General features: G+C 40.5%; 1 protein-coding gene across 2 annotated transcripts in view; it reads left to right on the forward strand.

Moving 5' to 3' along the window:
- Window positions 1–22,540, forward strand: part of LOC142374067 (corticotropin-releasing factor receptor 1-like) — a 125,954-nt gene that overhangs the window by 40,862 nt on the left and 62,552 nt on the right. The gene's annotated exons all lie outside the window — the stretch shown is intronic.

Raw genomic sequence — 22,540 nt, forward strand, 5'->3', positions numbered from 1 at the left:
TTTGGGAAATATTTTGTAGATGGAAAAAAAGTGGAATCGCACAAGACTGTTACTACGAGCCTGGTCAAATATGACACCTGAATATCTGACTTTTGGTTGAACCAGTGATGCTAAAGAGTCCAGATTGTTTATCACAGATAATTGGCAGCCATTCAGCTCTTTATAGAATAGAATAGAAAAATACTTTATTCATCCCCCAATGGGGGAAATTCAAATTAGTCAAGTAGCTCAAATATTTACAATGATTGTATATTAACAACAACAATAATAATACCAATTCTAGTAAAAATACTACTACTAACTAATAATAATAATAAATGACTAAATAAACAAATAATAAAAATAAATAATAATAAAAATAGTAAAAAATAATAAAAATAGTAAAAATAATAAAAAATAATAAAAATAGTAAAAATAATAATAAAAATAAATAAATAAATAAAATAAAAATTAAATCAATCAATCAATTTGAGAAGAACTCAGCTTTATGGCATCAGTTCAGTCTCTAAGGACGGATATCTTTGCACTACACACTCGTCCTCCTAAACTGAGTACTTTTTAAATTCTGCTTAAGATCTGCATCTGTACAACGAAGAGTGAAGATTCTGATTAAAATATTAAGACACACACGGGTTCACCTTATATCACAAAAGAAGGACGCTGCATCCAGGCCAGTTAATGAGCATTTTACGGCTGAGTTTCACCTTCAGAAAAGGTGACTTTCAGCTAATGCACTAATCTTTTTAATGTCATGCTTTACTGTTTGATCGACCACATTTTGGGTCACTTTACTGTGTTTCATAAAACATTTTTTTGGAAGTAAAACTGCCTGAGTCATCTCTACCTCGTGTGTTTTTCTATTAGTTTTAACACCTTCACCGGGACGCATCCCGAAGATATGATTATTCTTATTATCACCTTAAGAAAATTAAACATTTTTCCACTGCTTTATTCATCAGTGAGGAACGCAAAGAGTTCAGTTACAATAACCTTTAACAATAATGTATAACTATAATATAATGTAACTTATTATTTAGTTATCTTTTGGGGGTTTAGTTTGGGGAATACACCTTTTTTTGGTTGTTTATGATATTTAGTATTGTTTGAGTTAATTTGGGTATTTAATTATGCTTTTATTTTGAAAGCACTGGTTAGCTGGGGCGCACTGGGAGAGTTTACTTAGATGGGCAGGCACCTGGGAGGGCTAATAGTTTCTTACCAGGGCAAGAGAGGCGGCAAAGGCCCATTGTTCTTTGTTCGTTTGCTTGGTTGGAGCAATAAACCTAAAGAAACCTCATTTTTTGCCTGGACAATGGACTCATTTTACCTGCGTAAATTCACTCTCTAGGTATTCTCAGTGGCCGTTTGATTTAATTTAGTTCATTATGGTTTTGACATTTTTTAAGTTTTGATTATTGACACAAGAGGACGAATAGCCACTACAAATAAGGTTTATTTCAGAGGAAATGTGTCACAACGCTAAGAAAGACACGATGAAGCCTAAATATGTTGTTACTGTAAATAAATGATAATGAAGTGTGACACTCTCTATTTATGGTGCCGTCAGTCTTTCACCAACAGGGAGGAAGGAGCCTGATCCTGGTGTAGTTTGATATGTTGTCATTCTTTACTGTTTTCCCAATGATTACGTTGGTTATGTTGGGTGATTTTGTGGCATTTTTTTGCCTTCCGGCTGGATTAAACATAAACATGTGACCAGCTTTGTTTCTTTGTGTTATTCCCAGTAGGTGCACGACTTGAGCTTTTGCCTTTCCCACGTTATTGCTTCTTCCTGGATTTTTAACCACTGCTTTGTTGGCGGATTATGCCCTCATTTGTGAGGTCTTACCTTCTTATTACCTGGCTCTATACAGACAAGAGTCATCAGAAGACCTGACATTGATGATAGCGAGACTTCATAATGATGGACAGAGGTAGAGGAAGATCGAAAGCCACATGAAAATCAGTGGAAACAGAGTTTGAGCTGTAATCAGAAGGTTAAAAAATGAACTATAATAATAGGATCTGCAGTGAATGTCCTCCTTTAATGGGAGACAATGCCCTACTTTCACCATCCAGCGCTATAAAAAACAAGCACGTACTTCAGACGTGGCACAGCGGTGTGATAGATGAGAAAAAGAAGACAAAGGACACTGCATAACATCATCCTTAAGGAAAAAGAAAACTGATTGCTCTCTGGCACAAAACCACTTCATTAAACTTTGCTACAGATCATGAAAAGAAGCCTGACGAACATCGAGAAGAGAACAAGATACACTAATCTGGCTCGGATTGGGCATGTTTGGCACGAATCTGTCCGCGACCGCCACAGTGAAGCACGGAGGTGGGAGTGTGATGGTACGAGGTGTGATATAAGCTGTTTGGGACCTTTAATTTTACTCCAATAAAGCATCTTTGGGGTGTTTTTAAGAGAAAAATAGTTGTTGTTACTAAAACCAGGAGCAAAAGATGTATTCATGGAAAGATAAATTAATTTGTTCACGTTTGGGACATTTGGGATGACGTCACCGAACCTGTAAACCCGTAAACGTTGTGTTTTTTTCCCCCAGAAGTGATGTGTGTGTGTGACCTGATAGTAGAAGTGTCTGATGCTTGCACTGTATATTCTCCATGATATCAGAACCATGCAGCCTCGAGGCCGTCATGTCACATCACGGCATGTCACCCTGTGTGGGACCGCTCACATTAAATCACAATCTGTGTCAGATTTTGGTGGTTAGACAAGGCGGACGTGCCATGACAGAGTTGATGAGGAAGTGGGATGCGATTTAGATAAATCTGTCTGTATTTGTGGTATGTTTTTAAAAAAGTAAATATATTACCCAGCCCCAGTAGCAGGGTGGACATGAGATAAATAAAGCTACAGAGGTTTAGAAATGTATGGCTATGATAATTATCCATGTTAGCTTATATTAGCCATGTGGTAATTACCCATGTTAGCTTATGTTAGCCATGTGGTAATTATCCATGTAAGCTTATATTAGCCATGTGGTAATTAGCCATGTTAGCTTATATTAGCCACGTGGTAATTATCCATGTTAGCTTATATTAGCCATGTGGTAATAAGCCATGTAAGCTTACATTAATCACGTGGTAATTAGCCATGTTAGCTTATATTAGCCATGTGGTAATTAGCTATGTTAGCTTATATTAGCTATGTGGTAATTAGCCATGTTAGCTTATATTAGCCATGTGGTAATTATCCATATTAGCTTATATTAGCATTTGGTAATTAGCCATGTAAGCTTACATTAGCCATGTGGTAATTACCCATGTTAGCTTATGTTAGCCATGTGGTAATTATCCATGTAAGCTTATATTAGCCATGTGGTAATTAGCCATGTTAGCTTATATTAGCCACGTGGTAATTATCCATGTTAGCTTATATTAGCCATGTGGTAATAAGCCATGTAAGCTTACATTAATCACGTGGTAATTAGCCATGTTAGCTTATATTAGCCATGTGGTAATTAGCTATGTTAGCTTATATTAGCTACGTGGTAATTATCCATGTTAGCTTATATTTGCCATGTGGTAATTAGCCATGTTAGCTTATATTAGCCATGTGGTAATTATCCATGTTAGCTTATATTTGCCATGTGGTAATAAGCCATGTAAGCTTACATTAATCACGTGGTAATTATCCATGTTAGCTTATATTAGCCATGTGGTAATTAGCCATGTTAGCTTATATTAGCCATGTGGTAATTATCCATGTTAGCTTATATTTGCCATGTGGTAATAAGCCATGTAAGCTTACATTAATCATGTGGTAATTAGCCACGTTAGCTTACATTATGGGCATTAACCTCCATCTGGAACCAGCACTTTACATTTTGGGTATAATTCCTGACCCAAAATGTCAGGGGCTTACATTTAGCTTACATTTAAAGCTCAGTGTAAGTTTGATGGGATGGGAGTCAATGTGACACCCTGTCAGCTGTGGAAAAAAGATTTTGGACAAGCTGGTTTCAAAACTCCCCGTCACTTTACGACCCCACATCCGGTCAGATTTGGCTCTACGCTGCCCCCTATCGGTCACCTACGTATTGCAGCTTGCGGATGCTCCAAAAAAGACGCGAGGCAGCCATAATGAACACGCGCATCATTTGACGGATTCATGTGACTCCAGACTGATGTTTGTGGAGGGATGACGCACGACTTCAATCCAGGAAAGTTCGCGTCTCGTTCAGGATCATAATTTTTACCAAAACAAAGGAAATGAATGACCACAGTTCAACTTTTTTTTCTTTCTCTATTATGAAGCCAGCGGACATCTGAGTATCTGTGCAGAATCCTTGCTTTTAACCCACATTTTTCCATCAAAAAGACTCCCACATTGAGACAGAAAAGATGGGTCCACAACAGGAGCTCTGTCAGCTGTTTGAATGGCTTTCATTTTCAGTTTGGGCCGTTGGAGGATTTGTAAGCTTCCTTTAAAGTCTGCTGCATGTTAGAAATTACACAAAGCTCGTGTGGGCACAATAAACCGCCAAAACAGAATAGATTGAACGTTTAAAAACAGGCAATAATGACCAGAACAATCCCTGAATTCCAATAGATTGAAAACGGTCTGATTAATTCTGCTTATTTAATCCATAAAGCCCTGTGTTGAAGTAATAATTCTGGATCATTTGCATGTAGAGGGATGACAGGAAGAAACTGGAAAATCACATCTATTGAGCGGTTATAAATAGACCAAAAAGGGCCAAACGTTTTTGGTTAACCTTCCTCCTGAGACTTGTGCCTGGAAAGAAGCTTAATTGCGCTAAACATCACCGGCTCCTCGATATATCTGATGCTTTATCAGTCGATTAGAGCGTGCTTTCAAACATATGCACGGAGGGGATGACAGAGATCCAGAGGGCGTTGTCTGGACTGCTCAGCCGGCGAGCTGTGACAGGCGCCCGTGGCGCCGCACGCCCGTGCGTGACCCAGCCTGGAACAGCTATCTTTGTTGCTGCACGTCTCCTTCCTCGCTGAAACTCCGGCGCTGTTTGTTGCCAAGCTTGACTTTCCCTTAATGGTCCCCAGAGGCGGCCTGCTGGATTTTCACATGTGTGCTGGGAAGTGTTGGAGCGGCTCCCGTTTGTTTACGAGGATCAGACCCATTTCACTGAGTAGCTGTGAGATGTCGGGCGTGCGCCAGTCAGGATGAAGAGGAGGGGGGGGTAGTTTAGTAACTGATTTTTTATTTGACATATACATACTAGAGATGGGACCAAGTCACACATGTGCAAGTCCCAAGTCTTAGCTTTCGAGTCTCAAGTAATTTTTTCTTGGTCAAGTCACCTTATTATTGCAGTTTTACCTGCAGAATCTGATCTTAATAAAGTGAAAACACAAAGATATAAGTAACTGCCAGTAAACATCATTGGCCAATGTGTCCAACCTGTCCACCCCGTATCATATCAAGCTAACGTTAGCTAACTACCGACTAGGCTAACAGGATAATATTAGCTAATTTGACGAGCACTTACTGGTCAGAATGGATCTTCAAATGACGAACAAAGTTGGAAGTTATGCTAGATGCTTAACACTCAAGTCATTCAAGTCATCGTGTCTCAAGTCAAGTCAAGTGCCGAGTCTTTAACTTCCAAGTCCGAGTCGAGTCTCAAGTCTTTTGTTTTTTGTCAAGTCAAGTCATCAAAACAGCGACTCGAGTCGACTCGAGTCCAAGTCACAGTGACTCGAGTCCCCATCTCTGATACATACATACAAACACAAACTCAACTAACACAGAGGGGGTGAATGTTATATGCAGTTATACTTGCTTAAAGTTCTTTAAAAGTCCTTTCTCTCTTTTTTTTTCTTCCACTGACTGGATCTTTGTAAATTTCAGTCACTGTTTTGCACCTTTTACGTCATATTTCCACTCTTCTTCGCTCTATATGCCCTAACGAGCATTCAGCGTTAATATGAGTACTTTACAGGTGATAAAAACAACCATACAAAGTACGAGTCATTTACAGGTGAGAGCAACAACAATACAAAAAGAAAAAGAAATAACCTATAATTACCTGTAATTAATAAAAAAATTAAATAATAACAAAATGAAAATTAAAAAATGAAAATTAAAAAATTAAAATTAAAAAATTAAAATTAAAAAATTAAAATTAAAAAATTAAAATTAAAAAATTAAAAAATTAAAATTAAAATTAAAATTAAAATTAAAATTAAATAAAAAAAAAAAAGAATATAGAGATAACTAGAGTCCTGGCATTGCTTGTACTAATAATGACATAATGATAATCTTTTATCAAACATGTCTGTTTTCAACTGTAGTCTTGCTGTGATTTTTTTCCATGATAAACACATTTTTTTACCCTGTCTCTCCATTGCATTATGCTTGGAGTCTGTGGTTTCAACCAGGAAGCTGTTATACTCTTCTTTGCTATCAGCAGCAGGATTCTCAGTAAATATTTATCTGTCATACTGTGACAGGAATTATACCCAAAATGTAAAGTGCTGGTTCCAGATGGAGGTTAATGCCCATAATCTGTTTAATTTCCTTTTGAATATTCTTCCAAAAATCTTGTATTATTGGGCAATCCCAGAATAAATGAGTGGAGTCACCCACTGAGGAGGGGTAGTTTTATTTAGAGAAGTGCTGGCGGTCAGCAGGGTGGCAGAGCCGCCAAAGCAACGTGTCTTTTTGTTGAATGGGCTCGAGCACAGCGGCGCATTCATTGAATATAAATGTTGTGTGCTTTCCTGCTGTGTCCCCTCGTATAATCCTGCCATCAGAAAGATATGGAAAGCTTTTCCTCTGCAAACCTTTGAGGTGTGTCGACATGCAGAAACAAACATCTCTGAGGCAGGATACACAGCCGGCGCGAAAGCTGGCAGGAAGTCCCCGCCGCTGCAAAACGTTACGCAAGTTTCCATTTCGGGTGGATCGAAGGAGTTTGGCTTGTGATGAAAATGAGGTGGCGGCAGATTTTTTCCATGCAAACGTTCAGAAAACGGTTACGACCGCTCACCTAAACGCTGGCGTTTATGGCGCGGCTGAAGGTGGAAAGTTGCACTGATTTATCGGCTTTCTGCTTCCTTTCAGAAACGGCCAAACTTTGGGATTTACGAGATGTTACAGAGAAGATTTGTTTGCTGAAAAGTCACAGGTGCACTTCTCCTTTTACCGGTGGAGGAGGAAGCCTGTTAATCTTTTCTAAAGTGCTAAACACCTCGCTGTTAGACATCTGGGAAGCCTGGAAATTCACTTAAAAGCACTCAAATTATGGCATCATTCCTGTATTGCTGCATAAAGTCCTCATACAGAACTGCGGCTCGTTATTTTTATGATAAATAATCAGTTGATCGACCTTTTTGTCCAATGCTTCATATTATTAACCATTAGCATAAATCATGAAAATAAAACAAAGCAAAAATGGGCAAATCATCACATTTGAGAAGCAGGAATTCTGTATTTTTGGTGTTTCTACGTGAGGAATGTTATTTAAAGGGTCTTATTTAGATTAATGGAGGTTTATGTGCTTTCATCTTAAGACAAAAATGTAAAAATATACATTGCAGCTGCACCTTTTTGTAACATTTACGCCAAAGAACCTTGATTCTGTCCCGCAGAGCGAAGAAAAAGCTCAGAAAAAGCAGGCAGGTGAATAAAATAAGCTTTTGTTTAACAACCTCAAAGTGCTGCAGAGGCGGGGATCAACTACACCAGCTAAAATGCAGAACTAAGCTAAAGATGAGCAGGAAAATACACCATTTAAAGAAGAATATGACTCTGAACTGAGCCAAAAAAAACCTGAAATCACGCACACTGACAAACACGATGTACCAAAACCAGGAATAAGGTCGAGAAGTAAACTCAACAGAAGATTCAAGGACAAATGACAAAATAAGGTTAACTTTGAAGGCCGTGACACAGAAAAAACGGTCTCTTTCTGGGCCTTTTCTGACAGGCACCAGATCAGCTGATGGCTCAGAAATGGTGGAATTTATTAGAGGTACATTAAAGTAGCCGGCGGGCAGGAAATGTGCAAATGTACATGGTGATATCAATAAATGGAAAGGAAGAAATGCCCGGGGTCTGTTTTTAATTAGGAAGCTTTCTAACTGAGTGAAATGACCCAGAAGTATGTGAATAGCAGCCATGATAAGAGCTGTTTGAATTCTCTAAATGTGAGGGAAAGGAGCTCCAGCGCTACCTTAATCATCTCCGTTACCATAGACGACCCCGGACCATCCTTCATGAAAGAAAGGGGATCGTTTCCCACAATTCCTTGTGGCCGCGACTTTCATGTGTAGAAACATATGGGCAGAAAGGTGAGTGTGAGCAGCTTAGAACTGTGACAGTAAAGTATTTTTACCCGACCTTACTCAACCCCTAAACCAACCTTTATCTTCAAAAGAGCCATATTTGCTCCCTCTCCTCTCCATTTATGAAATGATGGTAATGCAATGCAGAAAACTCCTTTATTTTTATTTTGTTGGGACAAACAAAAGACAACATCAAACATTCAGCTCTGACGAAGAGGATAAAAATGCACTTTTATGTGCAGGCCTCGAAATAAACCAAACACAGAACTATGCAGGCCCGTTTGAGTCCTTCTCATATTTGAGGAAACTCGGTAGAAGAAGAAGAAGAAGAAGAAGAAGAAGAAGAAGAAGAAAAAGAAGAAGAAGAAGTAAAAAAAGAGCTCAACGACTCAACTGACGTCTGACGGCCAACGGCCTTCAGATCAACTGACGTCTGACGGCCAACGACTTTCAGATCAACTGACGTCTGACGGCCAACGACCTTCAGATCAACTGACGTCTGACGGCCAACGACTTTCAGATCAACTGACGTCTGACGGCCAACGACCTTCAGATCAACTGACGTCTGACGGCCAACGACCTTCAGATCAACTGACGTCTGACGGCCAACGACTTTCAGATCAACTGACGTCTGACGGCCAACGACTTTCAGATCAACTGACGTCTGACGGCCAACGACTTTCAGATCAACTGACGTCTGACGGCCAACGACCTTCAGATCAACTGACGTCTGACGGCCAACGACTTTCAGATCAACTGACGTCTGACGGCCAACGACCTTCAGATCAACTGACGTCTGACGGCCAACGACCTTCAGATCAACTGACGTCTGACGGCCAACGACTTTCAGATCAACTGACGTCTGACGGCCAACGACTTTCAGATCAACTGACGTCTGACGGCCAACGACTTTCAGATCAACTGACGTCTGACGGCCAACGACCTTCAGATCAACTGACGTCTGACGGCCAACGACCTTCAGATCAACTGACGTCTGACGGCCAACGACCTTCAGATCAACTGACGTCTGACGGCCAACGACTTTCAGATCAACTGACGTCTGACGGCCAACGACCTTCAGATCAACTGACGTCTGACGGCCAACGACTTTCAGATCAACTGACGTCTGACGGCCAACGACTTTCAGATCAACTGACGTCTGACGGCCAACGACTTTCAGATCAACTGACGTCTGACGGCCAACGACCTTCAGATCAACTGACGTCTGACGGCCAACGACTTTCAGATCAACTGACGTCTGACGGCCAACGACTTTGAGATCAACTGACGTCTGACGGCCAACGACTTTGAGATCAACTGACGTCTGACGGCCAACGACCTTCAGATCAACTGACGTCTGACGGCCAACGACTTTGAGATCAACTGACGTCTGACGGCCAACGACTTTGAGATCAACTGACGTCTGACGGCCAACGACCTTCAGATCAACTGACGTCTGACGGCCAACGACCTTCAGATCAACTGACGTCTGACGGCCAACGACCTTCAGATCAACTGACGTCTGACGGCCAACGACCTTCAGATCAACTGACGTCTGACGGCCAACGACTTTCAGATCAACTGACGTCTGACGGCCAACGACCTTCAGATCAACTGACGTCTGACGGCCAACGACCTTCAGATCAACTGACGTCTGACGGCCAACGACCTTCAGATCAACTGACGTCTGACGGCCAACGACCTTCAGATCAACTGACGTCTGACGGCCAACGACTTTCAGATCAACTGACGTCTGACGGCCAACGACTTTCAGATCAACTGACGTCTGACGGTTTTTTTTAAAACAGGGGCTTTAGGGTCTCTATTTCTAATCATTTTATGATTGTTATTGAATTACTCGGAGCTCTCAAGAGCTTTTTAGGAATAAAATGTTTGATACGTCTGATTTTATGAACGAAAAACAAACAAATTCACTTGAAAAAGAAACAAAAATGGGAAAAAAATGGAAAATTTTGCCTCATGTAGGTTCGACTGAATTAAGATTTTATTTAAAATGGTTGATTTAACCATTTATTTACCACATTTTTTTATGGTTTTAGCCAACGACTTTGAGATCAACTGACGTCTGACGGCCAACGACTTTGAGATCAACTGACGTCTGACGGCCAACGACTTTGAGATCAACTGACGTCTGACGGCCAACGACTTTGAGATCAACTGACGTCTGACGGCCAACGACTTTCAGATCAACTGACGTCAGACGGCCAACGACTTTCAGATCAACTGACGTCTGACGGCCAACGACCTTCAGATCAACTGACGTCAGACGGCCAACGACTTTCAGATCAACTGACGTCTGACGGCCAACGACTTTCAGATCAACTGACGTCTGACGGCCAACGACTTTCAGATCAACTGACGTCTGACGGCCAACGACCTTCAGATCAACTGACGTCTGACGGCCAACGACTTTGAGATCAACTAACGACGGATTACCCTGATGTAATCCACAAACATGAAAAGGATCTTACACGAACAAAGAAAACTAAGGGGCATATTAACTGATAGAAGTAATTATTTAATGTGGAGCAGGTGTAACTGAAGGCAGGAAGCAAAACTAGCTGAACAAAAGGAGCACGAACTACAAGATAAAACAGGATGTACAGTTAATCAGATTTCAGATCAGAGCAAAAACTAAGAGCACAGACAGGAGTAACAAGAATTTACACAATAAAACCACAACCAACTAAACTAAAGGTTAATTAAACAGAACACAACATAAATCCAAGAAACCAAACCAAAACACAACAAAAAACCACGACAGTAGAACCCTAGATACCATTTTTATTCACCAGCTCACTAACATGTATCCAAAGTTTTCTTTTATTTCTCCACACAGAATCAAACGCTTTAAAGGTGCCGACTCACAGTCGTAGACAGGTGTTTCATATCATCAGAGCAGCTTTAAAGAGAACAGAAATGAGGCGGCGTTGCTTTATCAATCTGAAAAAATTAGATAGATTGATAAGAACAAGCAGTTTTTATGATTAAAATAGTTATTAAAGAGAGTAGTTGTGTCATCTTGTTGGTGAAGGATCTTTACTGTCATCTCTTTTACTACAGACAGGTATGTGAAGGCAGAAAACACTCAGTATAATATGCAAATATGCTATTTATACATGCACGTGCTCATTTGCATACATTTCTTGTAAAGAAATGTAACATTTTAGTCAGTTTTTTTTTTAAAACAGGGGCTTTAGGATCTCTATTTCTAATCATTTTATGATTGTTATTGAATTACTCGGAGCTCTCAAGAGCTTTTTAGGAATAAAATGTTTGATACGTCTGATTTTATGAACGAAAAACAAACAAATTCACTTGAAAAAGAAACAAAAATGGGAAAAAAATGGAAAATTTTGCCTCATGTAGGTTCGACTGAATTAAGATTTTATTTAAGATGGTTGATTTAACCATTTATTTACCACATTTTTTTGTGGTTTTATCCGATTAGATTTAAAAATGCATAAATAGTCTATTTATTTGGATATTTCTGCCTGGGAAAAGGTCATATAATGGAATTAAAACTCTTCATAGTGTTTGAACTTTAAACTAAATGAAATTATCTGCAAACTAAAGTCTTTTCTGCCCTTTGGAGACTGAGAACGTCATTATTTTGATGACTCTTGTGTTGTTGATCGTGCTCGGATGGTAATTTGTCCCGTTATTATTCCGACTTCTGTTCACATTCTGCATAAACTTGTCAACAGCTTTGATTTTGCAGTTTGTTTTTGCCACACAGTTGTGCAAGAAGCGCACAGCAGTTTGCTCTCAATTAGCACAAATAACACGTCCTTTTCTTCCCGGCCGACGCTGGCCCTAATTAGACCTCTGCTCCAAATTCACAGAGGAGGAGGAGGAGGATGCTTCTTCGCCATTGATCCGATGTATTGAAGTGCTAAGCTGCTGTGACTAAATTTGGGTCAGCATATTTGCTTGTGAGGGGTGTACAATTACAGCCGCATTTCTGCTGGCTTCTCCGCGGAGACGACCCTCTGCGTGCGATCGTATTTGTTATTAAGCAGTGTGTTTGCCGGTCTGTGTGAGCCTTGGGAAAAGAAATGAAATGGGCATCATTTGGCCTGTGTTACATCCTCATGTACCTACAGCTCCTGCACTGGAAAAAAATGCCCCTCCAAAAATAAGTAAGAAAAACTACAAATACGAGATGTTTTTGCTTGAAATAAGCAAAAAAATCTGCCAATGGAACTAGTGAAAATCGGCTTGTCAAGATTTCTTGAAATAAAATGTGATATTTGGGACTTTTGAGTTAAAAGTGATATGGAAATTAGCCTAAAAATTTCTTCAAATGGAAAAAAAAAGCTTGTTTCATATGAAATCCGATTCGAAACAATTTGTTTTCAAGACTTTTTCATTTAACAAGATATTCCAGATGTATTGTCTTCAAACAAGTCCCTATATCTGGCTGAAATGGTGCTTGTTAGGCAGTTGTGTCTTGAGATATTTTGACTAGAAGTTATACAAATATACTTGGTAAGACTTTGATTTTTTCCAGTGTGGTTCTTCAGGGAGGGTTTGCCACCTGGCTCTGTCCGGCCTCACATTCATTCACAACCATATCAGATCACAAACAGAGATTAAAACTGAAACAATGAAATCCACCGTGAGCCTTCTTAGATGCTCCCAGAGACAATCCCGTCGGCCATGATTAACGCTCCTGGCAGACGTCCAGTTTGGCAGAAATCAGCAGTTATTTCAGGGACCTTGAGCTTGTGAACCATGCAAAAGGCGCTTTACGACGCTGTCAGTGGCTTACAACCCGAGAGGACCGCAGGAGAATGTTAATAAAGAGCTGCTGGTGCTCGCTACAGTCTCAGGGAGGTAAGCTGCCACGGAGCCAGGAAGGAACAGTGGGAATATCGCTTCTTCTGCAGGACAAAATGCACCCTGTAAATTCAATAAAGCGAGACGGATTCCTCCCTTTTTCAAGGAAACCTCAGGACTGAACCACTCGATCACATTTAATTGATTTACTTTGGTACTAAGTTAATGTTTAGTATCAATAGTTCTCAACGTCGTGGGAACGTTCCATGAAACGGAGAAGCTCGTTGATCGGTTTAGATTAGCAAAGAGACTGAAAGCAGAGGGGGAAAAGCTAACCTGGCTCTGTGTAAGTGAAATAAAACACCAACCTCGAAAGGTTCGAGCTTCTCTCTGCGGCTGGCAGGGAAATCTTTCAAATCAATGAATCTATAAATGAAAACAGCGGATTCCTTCACACTGAGCCAACATTAACGCTGATGAATTTCTGCTGTCAGTCGCCTCGCTCCTGATGTGAGCTCCCCCGTTTGGCAGCTGCATGAATCATGTGACGTTGCTTTAACCCTTTAAGTTTCAAAAGTAAATGAGAAAAACGATGAGCGCGACCCAATGTTGTAAATGTGATCACCTCATTTGCATGCGATGACGTCACTGATGACATCACTGGGTTGGTCAAACAACTATGAGCAAAGATATCGCGAGCTACTCATCTTTTTTTTGTCATTTTTTCCACATAAAAACGATAGAAAATCAGTAAAATGCCTACAGGTGCTTCCTGGTGGCTCTCAGGCTGGAGTCCCCACAAAAGCCGTGGATTGTCTTCAGTTTTGTTTTTGAAGGTGTAGCAGCTGGTTGTCTGATTTTTCATTGTTTTCTATGTTTGTCTTTTCATATTTCTGTTCCTCTCTCTCTGTCCCCCTGGTCCGGTTCGGCACTATCACATGTTAAGTATTGTAACAAAAAAATAAATAAAAATAAATAAGGAGTCGATGGGCATCAAGGGGAGCTTTAAACTCATAAAGCTTCCCTTGGCATAGAAAATTTGTTTGGCATTAAACGGTATTCAGATTACAATTCTGCTGCCATAATGCTGGACATGGGGTTAAAAATAAATAAATAAATAAAAAATAAAAAAAGTAAATCAGTAAAATGCGTCTAAGAATCAGTGCAATGTCTTTCAGTGTTTAAGAGGTCAAGAACAGGGGTTCATATCTGTTAGTTTGATTTGTTTATGGGTGTCCAGAGTGCCCATCATCAGTTGGGAAGAGGGAGAGAAAAATCTCTGGCTGTGTTCGAAACCGCATACTTCTCCTACTACTCCCACTAACTTTTTGAGTTAGTATACGAGTTTGAGTAAGCGAGAAGTTCCTGGATGCATACTAGATTCTCCAAAATGTTGGGTATGCATCATGAGGTTACTACTCATACTCAAACTACCCAAGATGCAACGTAACGTGACGTCGCCGATCGTCATTTCCTGTCAAAACGGCAGTTTCAAGCTAGCTACAACGAGGGTAGGTTCACTTCCTGTTTTCAAAACAAAAGCACCAATTGTATCCTAATGGCTTTCCCTGTGATAAAAGGCAACGGGTATTTTATTTTGTGAAAATAACCAGAAGTGCGTTGCTCACTGCGGCTAGCTTTAGTAGCGCCGAATTCATGGGAACAAAATTGTAAACAGCCGGTATTTTGTCAGGTTTTCAACACGTTGGGGATCTAAACGACTACTTTCTCACCTGAAAATGTTTCAAATGTTGCTAAAGTTTACAGAGTTTAGAGCTTAAGAGAAATCAGCTTCAGGCCGGCTGATTTCGGCTCGGGCAGGAGCGAAATGCATTGTGGGTAAACGCTCTGCATACTGTCTGATTGATGAGTATGCAGTATGGAAGTATGTAGTATGCAGTATGTAGTATGGAAGTATGGAAGTATGTTGTATACAGTATGTAGTATGCAGTATGTAGTATGGAAGTATGTTGTATGTAGTATGTAGTATGCGGTATGTAGTATGGAAGTATGTAGTATGCAGTATGTAGTATGGAAGTATGGAAGTATGTTGTATGCAGTATGCAGTATGTAGTATGGAAGTATGTTGTATGCAGTATGCAGTATGCAGTATGTAGTATGGAAGTATGTTGTATGTAGTATGTAGTATGCGGTATGTAGTATGGAAGTATGTAGTATGCAGTATGTAGTATGGAAGTATGGAAGTATGTTGTATGCAGTATGCAGTATGTAGTATGCAAGTATGTTGTATGCAGTATGCAGTATGTAGTATGGAAGTATGTTGTATGTAGTATGCGGTATGTAGTATGGAAGTATGTAGTATGGAAGTATGGAAGTATGTTATATGCAGTATGCAGTATGTAGTATGGAAGTATGGAAGTATGTTGAATGTAGTATGCGGTATGTAGTATGGAAGTATGGAAGTATGTTGTATGTAGTATGCGGTATGTAGTATGGAAGTATGTAGTATGTAGTATGGAAGTATGGAAGTATGTTTTATGCAGTATGCAGTATGTAGTATGGAAGTATGGAAGTATGTTGTATGTAGTATGCGGTATGTAGTATGGAAGTATGGAAGTATGTTGTATGTAGTATGGAAGTATGTAGTATGTAGTATGGAAGTATGGAAGTATGTTTTATGCAGTATGCAGTATGTAGTATGGCAGTATGGAAGTATGTTGTATGTAGTATGCGGTATGTAGTATGGAAGTATGGAAGTATGTTGTATGTAGTATGGAAGTATGGAAGTATGTTTTATGCAGTATGCAGTATGTAGTATGTAGTATGGAAGTATGGAAGTATGGAAGTATGTTTTATGCAGTATGCAGTATGTAGTATGGAAGTATGGAAGTATGTTGTATGTAGTATGCGGTATGTAGTATGGAAGTATGGAAGTATGGAAGTATGTTGTATGTAGTATGGAAGTATGGAAGTATGTTTTATGCAGTATGCAGTATGTAGTATGGAAGTATGTAGTATGTAGTATGCGGTCTCGAACACAGCCGCTGTCTCCTCAATGGCCAACGGGTTCAACAAAGCTCAGAATCCACCTTCATCAGCATCGTCACAATTTGGAGACGATGCCGCTTAGACGAGGAAACTTCAGCTGATCTACGATGAGCAGCCCGGAAACCGTAACTCTCTCCACGCCAATGGTACGCTCTCCACCGCAGACAGGATCCCCTCGACATCAGCAGTTTAACACTGCAGCTGCTTCACTGTGTGTGACGCTTTGAATCCAACATGACTTATGGTTGAGTTTGTCACGGGCTCAGTCTTTTCTGTCCTCTGGGTTTCTGGTCTTTTCGTGGTTTAATCATTTAGTCTTTTGGTTCGATGCTCTCAGTTTGCTGATTTTTATCCCTGCTTTCCGTCCTTGTTTAGATCCTGAGTTTCCCTGTTTGGTTCCCAGCTCCACTTCCACATCTGTCTCCCACTCATTCAGCCACAGCTGCAGCCACTTCCTCATTAGTTTCCCTCATCTCAGATCCTTGCCGTTTAGCTCTCGGTGTCACGGCTCTGCTGCTAAATACTCGCCTCCAGACGTTTGCCTTCATGACCACTAGAGGGCTCACGTTCTGGCACACAAGTGTAGGTCGTAATTCCCTGCATGAACGACCCATGGGGGCAGGACAGCATTAACGGAGCCATCACGCATGTACGAGTTATTCATGCCATGTGCACTAATGCACCCCCATACAATCACAGATGCTGGTTTTGAACTCTGGCAACAAGCTGGATGCTCCCTCTCCTCTTTAGCCCAGAGGACAGGACGTCTGAATGTAATTTTAGATTCTGATTGGTCACCTCGCAGTTAGTCCATCTAAAACCAGAGAAAGCTGATTTGTTTCTTGATTGTTTTTCTTTTGGCCTGTTTGTAGATGCAGAGAGGAATGCTGTCCGCTGACAACGCTTTTCAGCACTCGTTTCCACCACAGAATCGTCTGTTTTTAATGCAGCGCTGCCCGAGGGCCCGAAGATCAGTTTTTGTTTTTAGCTTCGTCTCACATGAACCATCTGAATTCTTGGAATCTTTTCAAAGATATTTTTGTTCTTTAGATGATTAAATCAGCTTCACGTCGAGTCCACAGTCCATCACAGAGAGATTAACCACTGCTTGTCTTTACTTCTGAAGCTTTTCTGAAAGACCAACCTGTTGTCAATTAACCCAATTAGTTCTGAGATGATCCATGAGGGGATTTTACACAACTTTTCCTCTCTTTTGTTCCCTCTGTCCAACCTTTCTTACAATCTACATGTTATCTTTGTACTACTTTCTATTAACAGAAAAGTTAATGTTATCTATTTGTTTGTACAGTATCCCAACACTTCAGGAAATCCTGCTCTATGGTGTGAGAGGAAGATTTTCAGCCTCTCTTTGCTCCACAGAGCTTTTCTTAGGTTAGGTAACTTTATTCATAACCGAGGGCAGATTTGGTTGCAGTTAAAAGTTACGCTGTTACTGCGTCTCGTTTTAGGTTCATTCTCAAGAGTGTGGCTGTGTTCGAAACTGCATACTTCTCCTACTACTCCTACTACTCGTACTAACTTTTTTTCCCGGATGCATACTAGATTCTCTGAAATGTTGGGTATGCATCATGAGGTTACTACTCATACTCAAACTACCCAAGATGCAACGTAACGTGACGTCGTCGATCGTCATTTCCTGTCAAAACGGCAGTTTCAAGCTAGCTACAAGGAGGGTAGGTTCACTTCCTGTTTTCAAAACAAAAGCACCAATTGTATGGTAATGGCTTTCCCTATGATAAAAGGCAACGGGTATTTTATTTTGTGAAAATAACAGGAAGTGCGTTGCTCACTGCGGCTAGCTTTAGTAGCGCCGAATTCATGGGAACAAAATGGTAAATAGCCGGTATTTTGTCAGGTTTTCAACACGTTGGGGATCTAAACGACTACTTTCTCTCCTGAAAACATTTCAAATGTTGCTAAAGTTTACAGAGTTTAGAGCTTAAGAGAAATCAGCTTCAGGCCGGCTGATTTCGGCTCGGGCAGGAGCGAAATGCATTGTGGGTAAACGCTCTGCATACTGTCTGATCGATGAGTATGCAGAATGTAGTATGCGGTTTCAAACACAGCCTGTTGTTCTTTTCTTTTACAAACTTCTTCTTTTGAAAAGAAAAAGACCCGCTAACTTGCTTTAAATTATGTTTTGCACTTGCTTTGTGCGTCTGTTGACTGTCTTCACGCTAAGCTAAGCTAGGCTAACCTAAGCTAAATGCGACGCCCTAAAATTTCAGATGAAAATCTGTCTATTAACACTCAAGAACAAGTACCAAAGCCATGCCAGTCACATTTTTCAGCTCTCTTAGATGGAAAACAGCAGCCATAGTATAACTGGCAAATAAAAACGACGCCCTTGGCGTTAAATCCTTCTAATTTGCTTCAGCTGTAAAACTCGTTTCATCTGCTGTCATGCAAACTGTCAGACAATGTCAAAAAGTGGATAAAACGCAAGGCTGCTTCATTTCCTTATTACATATATGATCAGTGTGAGGGAGTATACTGGACAGGTTTAACAGCCGTAAATCACTGCGACACGATGCCAGGAGGCGTTTCAAGGTCCTGCAGTTTTATTTGAAGCTCCACCATTTATACCTTTTAAGCTTTTGGCTCTTGTGTGTCTGCGATGCCTCAGAAGTGCCCCGCTCTTTGTTTGGTCCTTTTTTCCTTTTCCTCCACACGTTTGATTTGTAAACCGTCTTTGTTTTTAAAAGGGAACCGAAGCGACTTTATTGCAGTGACGATAATAAATTCACATTAAGTGCGAGCAGGAGCCCCGAGGCAGGCTGTGTACTCAAGTTGGTTTCATGTAAATCTGGGCTGAGTAAAAGGTGAAAATGATGGTCTTTATGCAGATTTTTACCAACATATAGATGGTTAACTTCTATCCTTCGGCTCAAATCTGTGGGAAAAGATACTTGAAAGTATTTCAGGAGTGAACTCTATGAATTATGAGTGTGTAAGTTCTTCTGACTTTGACATAATTCTCCATAGGCAGATTCCAAAGCTCTCTAGAATATTGCATTTGTGGTTTAGGGAATATCGCAAGCTAGGTAATCTTGATTGGGGATGACAGTCCCTTTACACTGTCAATCTGCTATTTTTACCCAGCTCATTGTAGATTAATGCCCCCAGGCAACCCAATCCCATTCTATCTCTTACCCGGCCAAAACATTTCTGGTTATTAAAACCTGCATTTAGGGTCATCAGCCTCCATCTCAGGTATTATATGTGAGCTTTTATTCCTTTTATCCATTTCCGGGCACCAGAAGAGCTTATCTCTAAAGTAGGCGCTTTAGAAAATCTCCTGCTTTCACACTGAAAGGTAAAAAAAAACAAAACAAAGAAAGGGTTCTGATATTTCTAGATGTTGGCAGCTTTTGAACTTTATACTGTGGCTCCACAAAGGAAAAAAGAGCCGGGCTGTCACCAGAAAAAGGCGTCTGACGCCCTTTGGAAGTGACCCGTGAGGAGATGGGGTCAGACCTGTCTATAAAAGCTCAGGGGAAAATGTTCCGGGGCGGGATGAGCGATCAACTGGCCCGACACGAACGTACGTGTTCTCGATGCTGAGCTGCCGACAGCTCGACTCACCTAAGCAGGAAATAATCCTTCAAACATGATCCGAATGTTTTAAGTTGCAGCCGACTAACATTCATTATGCCAGAACTAATTATGCCCAGGAAGACGTTGGATGTGTTGGTGTGCGTCTCCTTTTGGGCTGATGGGACGTTTATATGACCAATGTTTTCTGTTCATTAAGGCACAAACATTTGTTATTAGGGACCCTGTTGTATCTGTACTGTTTCTTATTCTCATTCTTTGCAAAAGGTGCTCGAAAACTCTTGAAATTTTGCGAGCGCCACCTGCCGGTCGACGACATGAAAGAATCTAAACTTTATATTTTTGGGAGTCGCTCATTGACTCTGTAGCGCCCCCTACGATGCTTAAAAATGGTCCCCGCATTGGGGTTAGTTTCGCGTGCGACGACAAAATTCGGTACACTCATTCATCATGCCCAGACGCACAAAAAAGTCTCATGCCGCCATGGTCCCACGTCCACAGGAAGGCGGCCATTTTGGATGGAAAGTGTGTTTTTGTGCCATTTTTGACCGATTCCACGCCTTGCATATGATCAAACTCGTCCTACAGATTTAATGCTACAGACTTCAAACTTGGTCAGGTTACTCTTAAGACATGGGGGGGGAAATTATGGGGAAACTTTTTCAAAACTTAAAGGGCGTGGCCGTGGCGACGCCTCAAAGTTTGATGACTCGCCATCACTCGCCACAAAAAATGAAATCGCTTATAACTTCCACATACATTATCCAATCTGTCCCAAACTCCATACGGTGAATGCTGGACCCAGCCTGAACGCGTACATATTACATAGTGACATCCACCTATAGCGCCACCTGCTGGTGGTTGGAAACGTCTTTTTTTTTCCTCACCTCGCATATGATTGAACTCCTCCTACAGATTTAATGCTACAAGCTTGTGGGCAGAGCTGCGCAACTACGACGTTCAGCTCATGCCCCAACGTGCGCACATCCAACGTGCGCACATCTCGGTCCCGCATACAGCTGCTTGCAGCTTTCTAGTTTCATGTTTCTATCTGCTTCAGAGGCTGACAATGAAAAACTTGAGTTAGATTTGAATTCCTCAGGATTCGGGATGTTGATTTAAAACAACAATAATAACAATAAATAACAATAAATAAATGTGTTATTGGCTTAATTCTCCACCTATTCTTATGATAACATGAACTGAACCATAAACTCTCTCTTTACTCTTCAGAAAGGATCCTCTTTAAAAGCTTTTAAATGCCCCATTTACTGTATTCCAGCTGCAGGGTGGTTTGTTTAATTTCCTTTATTGCGCTAATAAATGTTAAATCTGTTATGTGTCGTTGTTTAATGTCTGTCTTGTTGCTGAAATCCAGCCGGCCTGCTTGAGAAATTGAATTTTCCTCATCGTTTGTCAGCTCCTTCGAGCCGATTCTTCCCATTATTCGGGTTGCTGCATCCAGCAATGTGCAGAAATGATATTTTCTTACAGAAAATAAACACCTAAATGCTGCTCGATGGTGTCAGGGCTCCAGGTTGGAGCCTCCACTCTGTTTTAAAGAGTCATGCATCTTTGTGTAACAGCTTAATGACTGAGGCATAAACGTTGGGGAAACAAATGGTTTAACGCGGGTCACTTGTGGATAAATGGGGGGTCTAAATGTACAGAATAACGACAGAGTTTAGGCTGAAAGTGGTAGATCATCCTGACAGCAAACGTGTGAAAAATCACAGCTTGTAAAACTACCTCTAACGATATCCCTTCCTATTAATCTCAAAAGCAGAAAAGGTCACAGCGCAGGAGTGCACATGCTGTGCAAAAGTCTTGAGCCGGGACTCGTTTCTTTATTTATCGACAGGAAAACAGGAAATAACCTGCAAACATTAACCGAAATACAGAATATCAGACAAAAACAGTTGGTATAAAGCAGAGCTTTAAAGTGAATATCTGCTCTGAGCTCCTTTCTCCTGCAGCACAGCCTGAACCCTCTCAGACAGCTTTCTGTCCTTTCTTTAAGGAGTCTTCAGGAATAGTTCTCCAGGCTTCTTCTTCTGTCCTCCACTTGTCCAGTTTCCTCAGATGTTTTAAGGACACACTGCACACCATGCTGAGATATGCAGAGTTTTCAGCTAACAGCTCTTTGGGAATCACCTTGTTGCTGCAGAAATCCTGTTTTCTGTCTGTCACACTGTGTTATCTTTGCTGTTTTTCACACATGCAGCTAAAGAAATGGGAACAAATCTTAATTCCAGTCTAAAACCCACAAAGAGCTTCTAGATTATTCATTTCTGGTGGCATAAAACAGTTTAATCATTTAATTTATATGAATTGTTCCATAATTAGTCATTAGATTATATCTTATATTCTTTTTTAAGCTTTAAATTGAATCTTATTTACTTTTTCTTGATGTTGAATAACATATAATTCTTATTATTGACTGTTTTTTTCCTACTTTTCTACTTTTAGATGTGATAACATTAATTTTTTGGGGGTTAGGATTTTTTTTAAACTGTATTTCTTATATTAATTTGACTCTTTTGGTAACTGAAAGCAGTTTTAACGTAAATGTACAAAAAAGTTGAAACTATGAAGCTGTTTTTCACAGATGCAGCTAAAGAAATGGGAACAAATGATGTGTCTCTGTCACCATCCAAACACGATAACTTAAATTTCCTCAGGGCTCCATTCTGGGTCCTCGTCCTTTTCCACTTTCTGTTAGGCGACGAAGAGTTTGTAAATGTAAAAGTTTACAAACTCGGTTAGTAAAGTAAAGTTTTCCTGCAGTAAGTGACTGAGACGGTGACCTCAGCGACACGTCATCCATGTCATCTCACAGAGAATCGGCACA

Source organism: Odontesthes bonariensis, chromosome 23 (genome assembly GCF_027942865.1).
Source record: "Odontesthes bonariensis isolate fOdoBon6 chromosome 23, fOdoBon6.hap1, whole genome shotgun sequence".
In the NCBI taxonomy this organism is placed as follows: Eukaryota; Metazoa; Chordata; class Actinopteri; order Atheriniformes; family Atherinopsidae; genus Odontesthes; species Odontesthes bonariensis.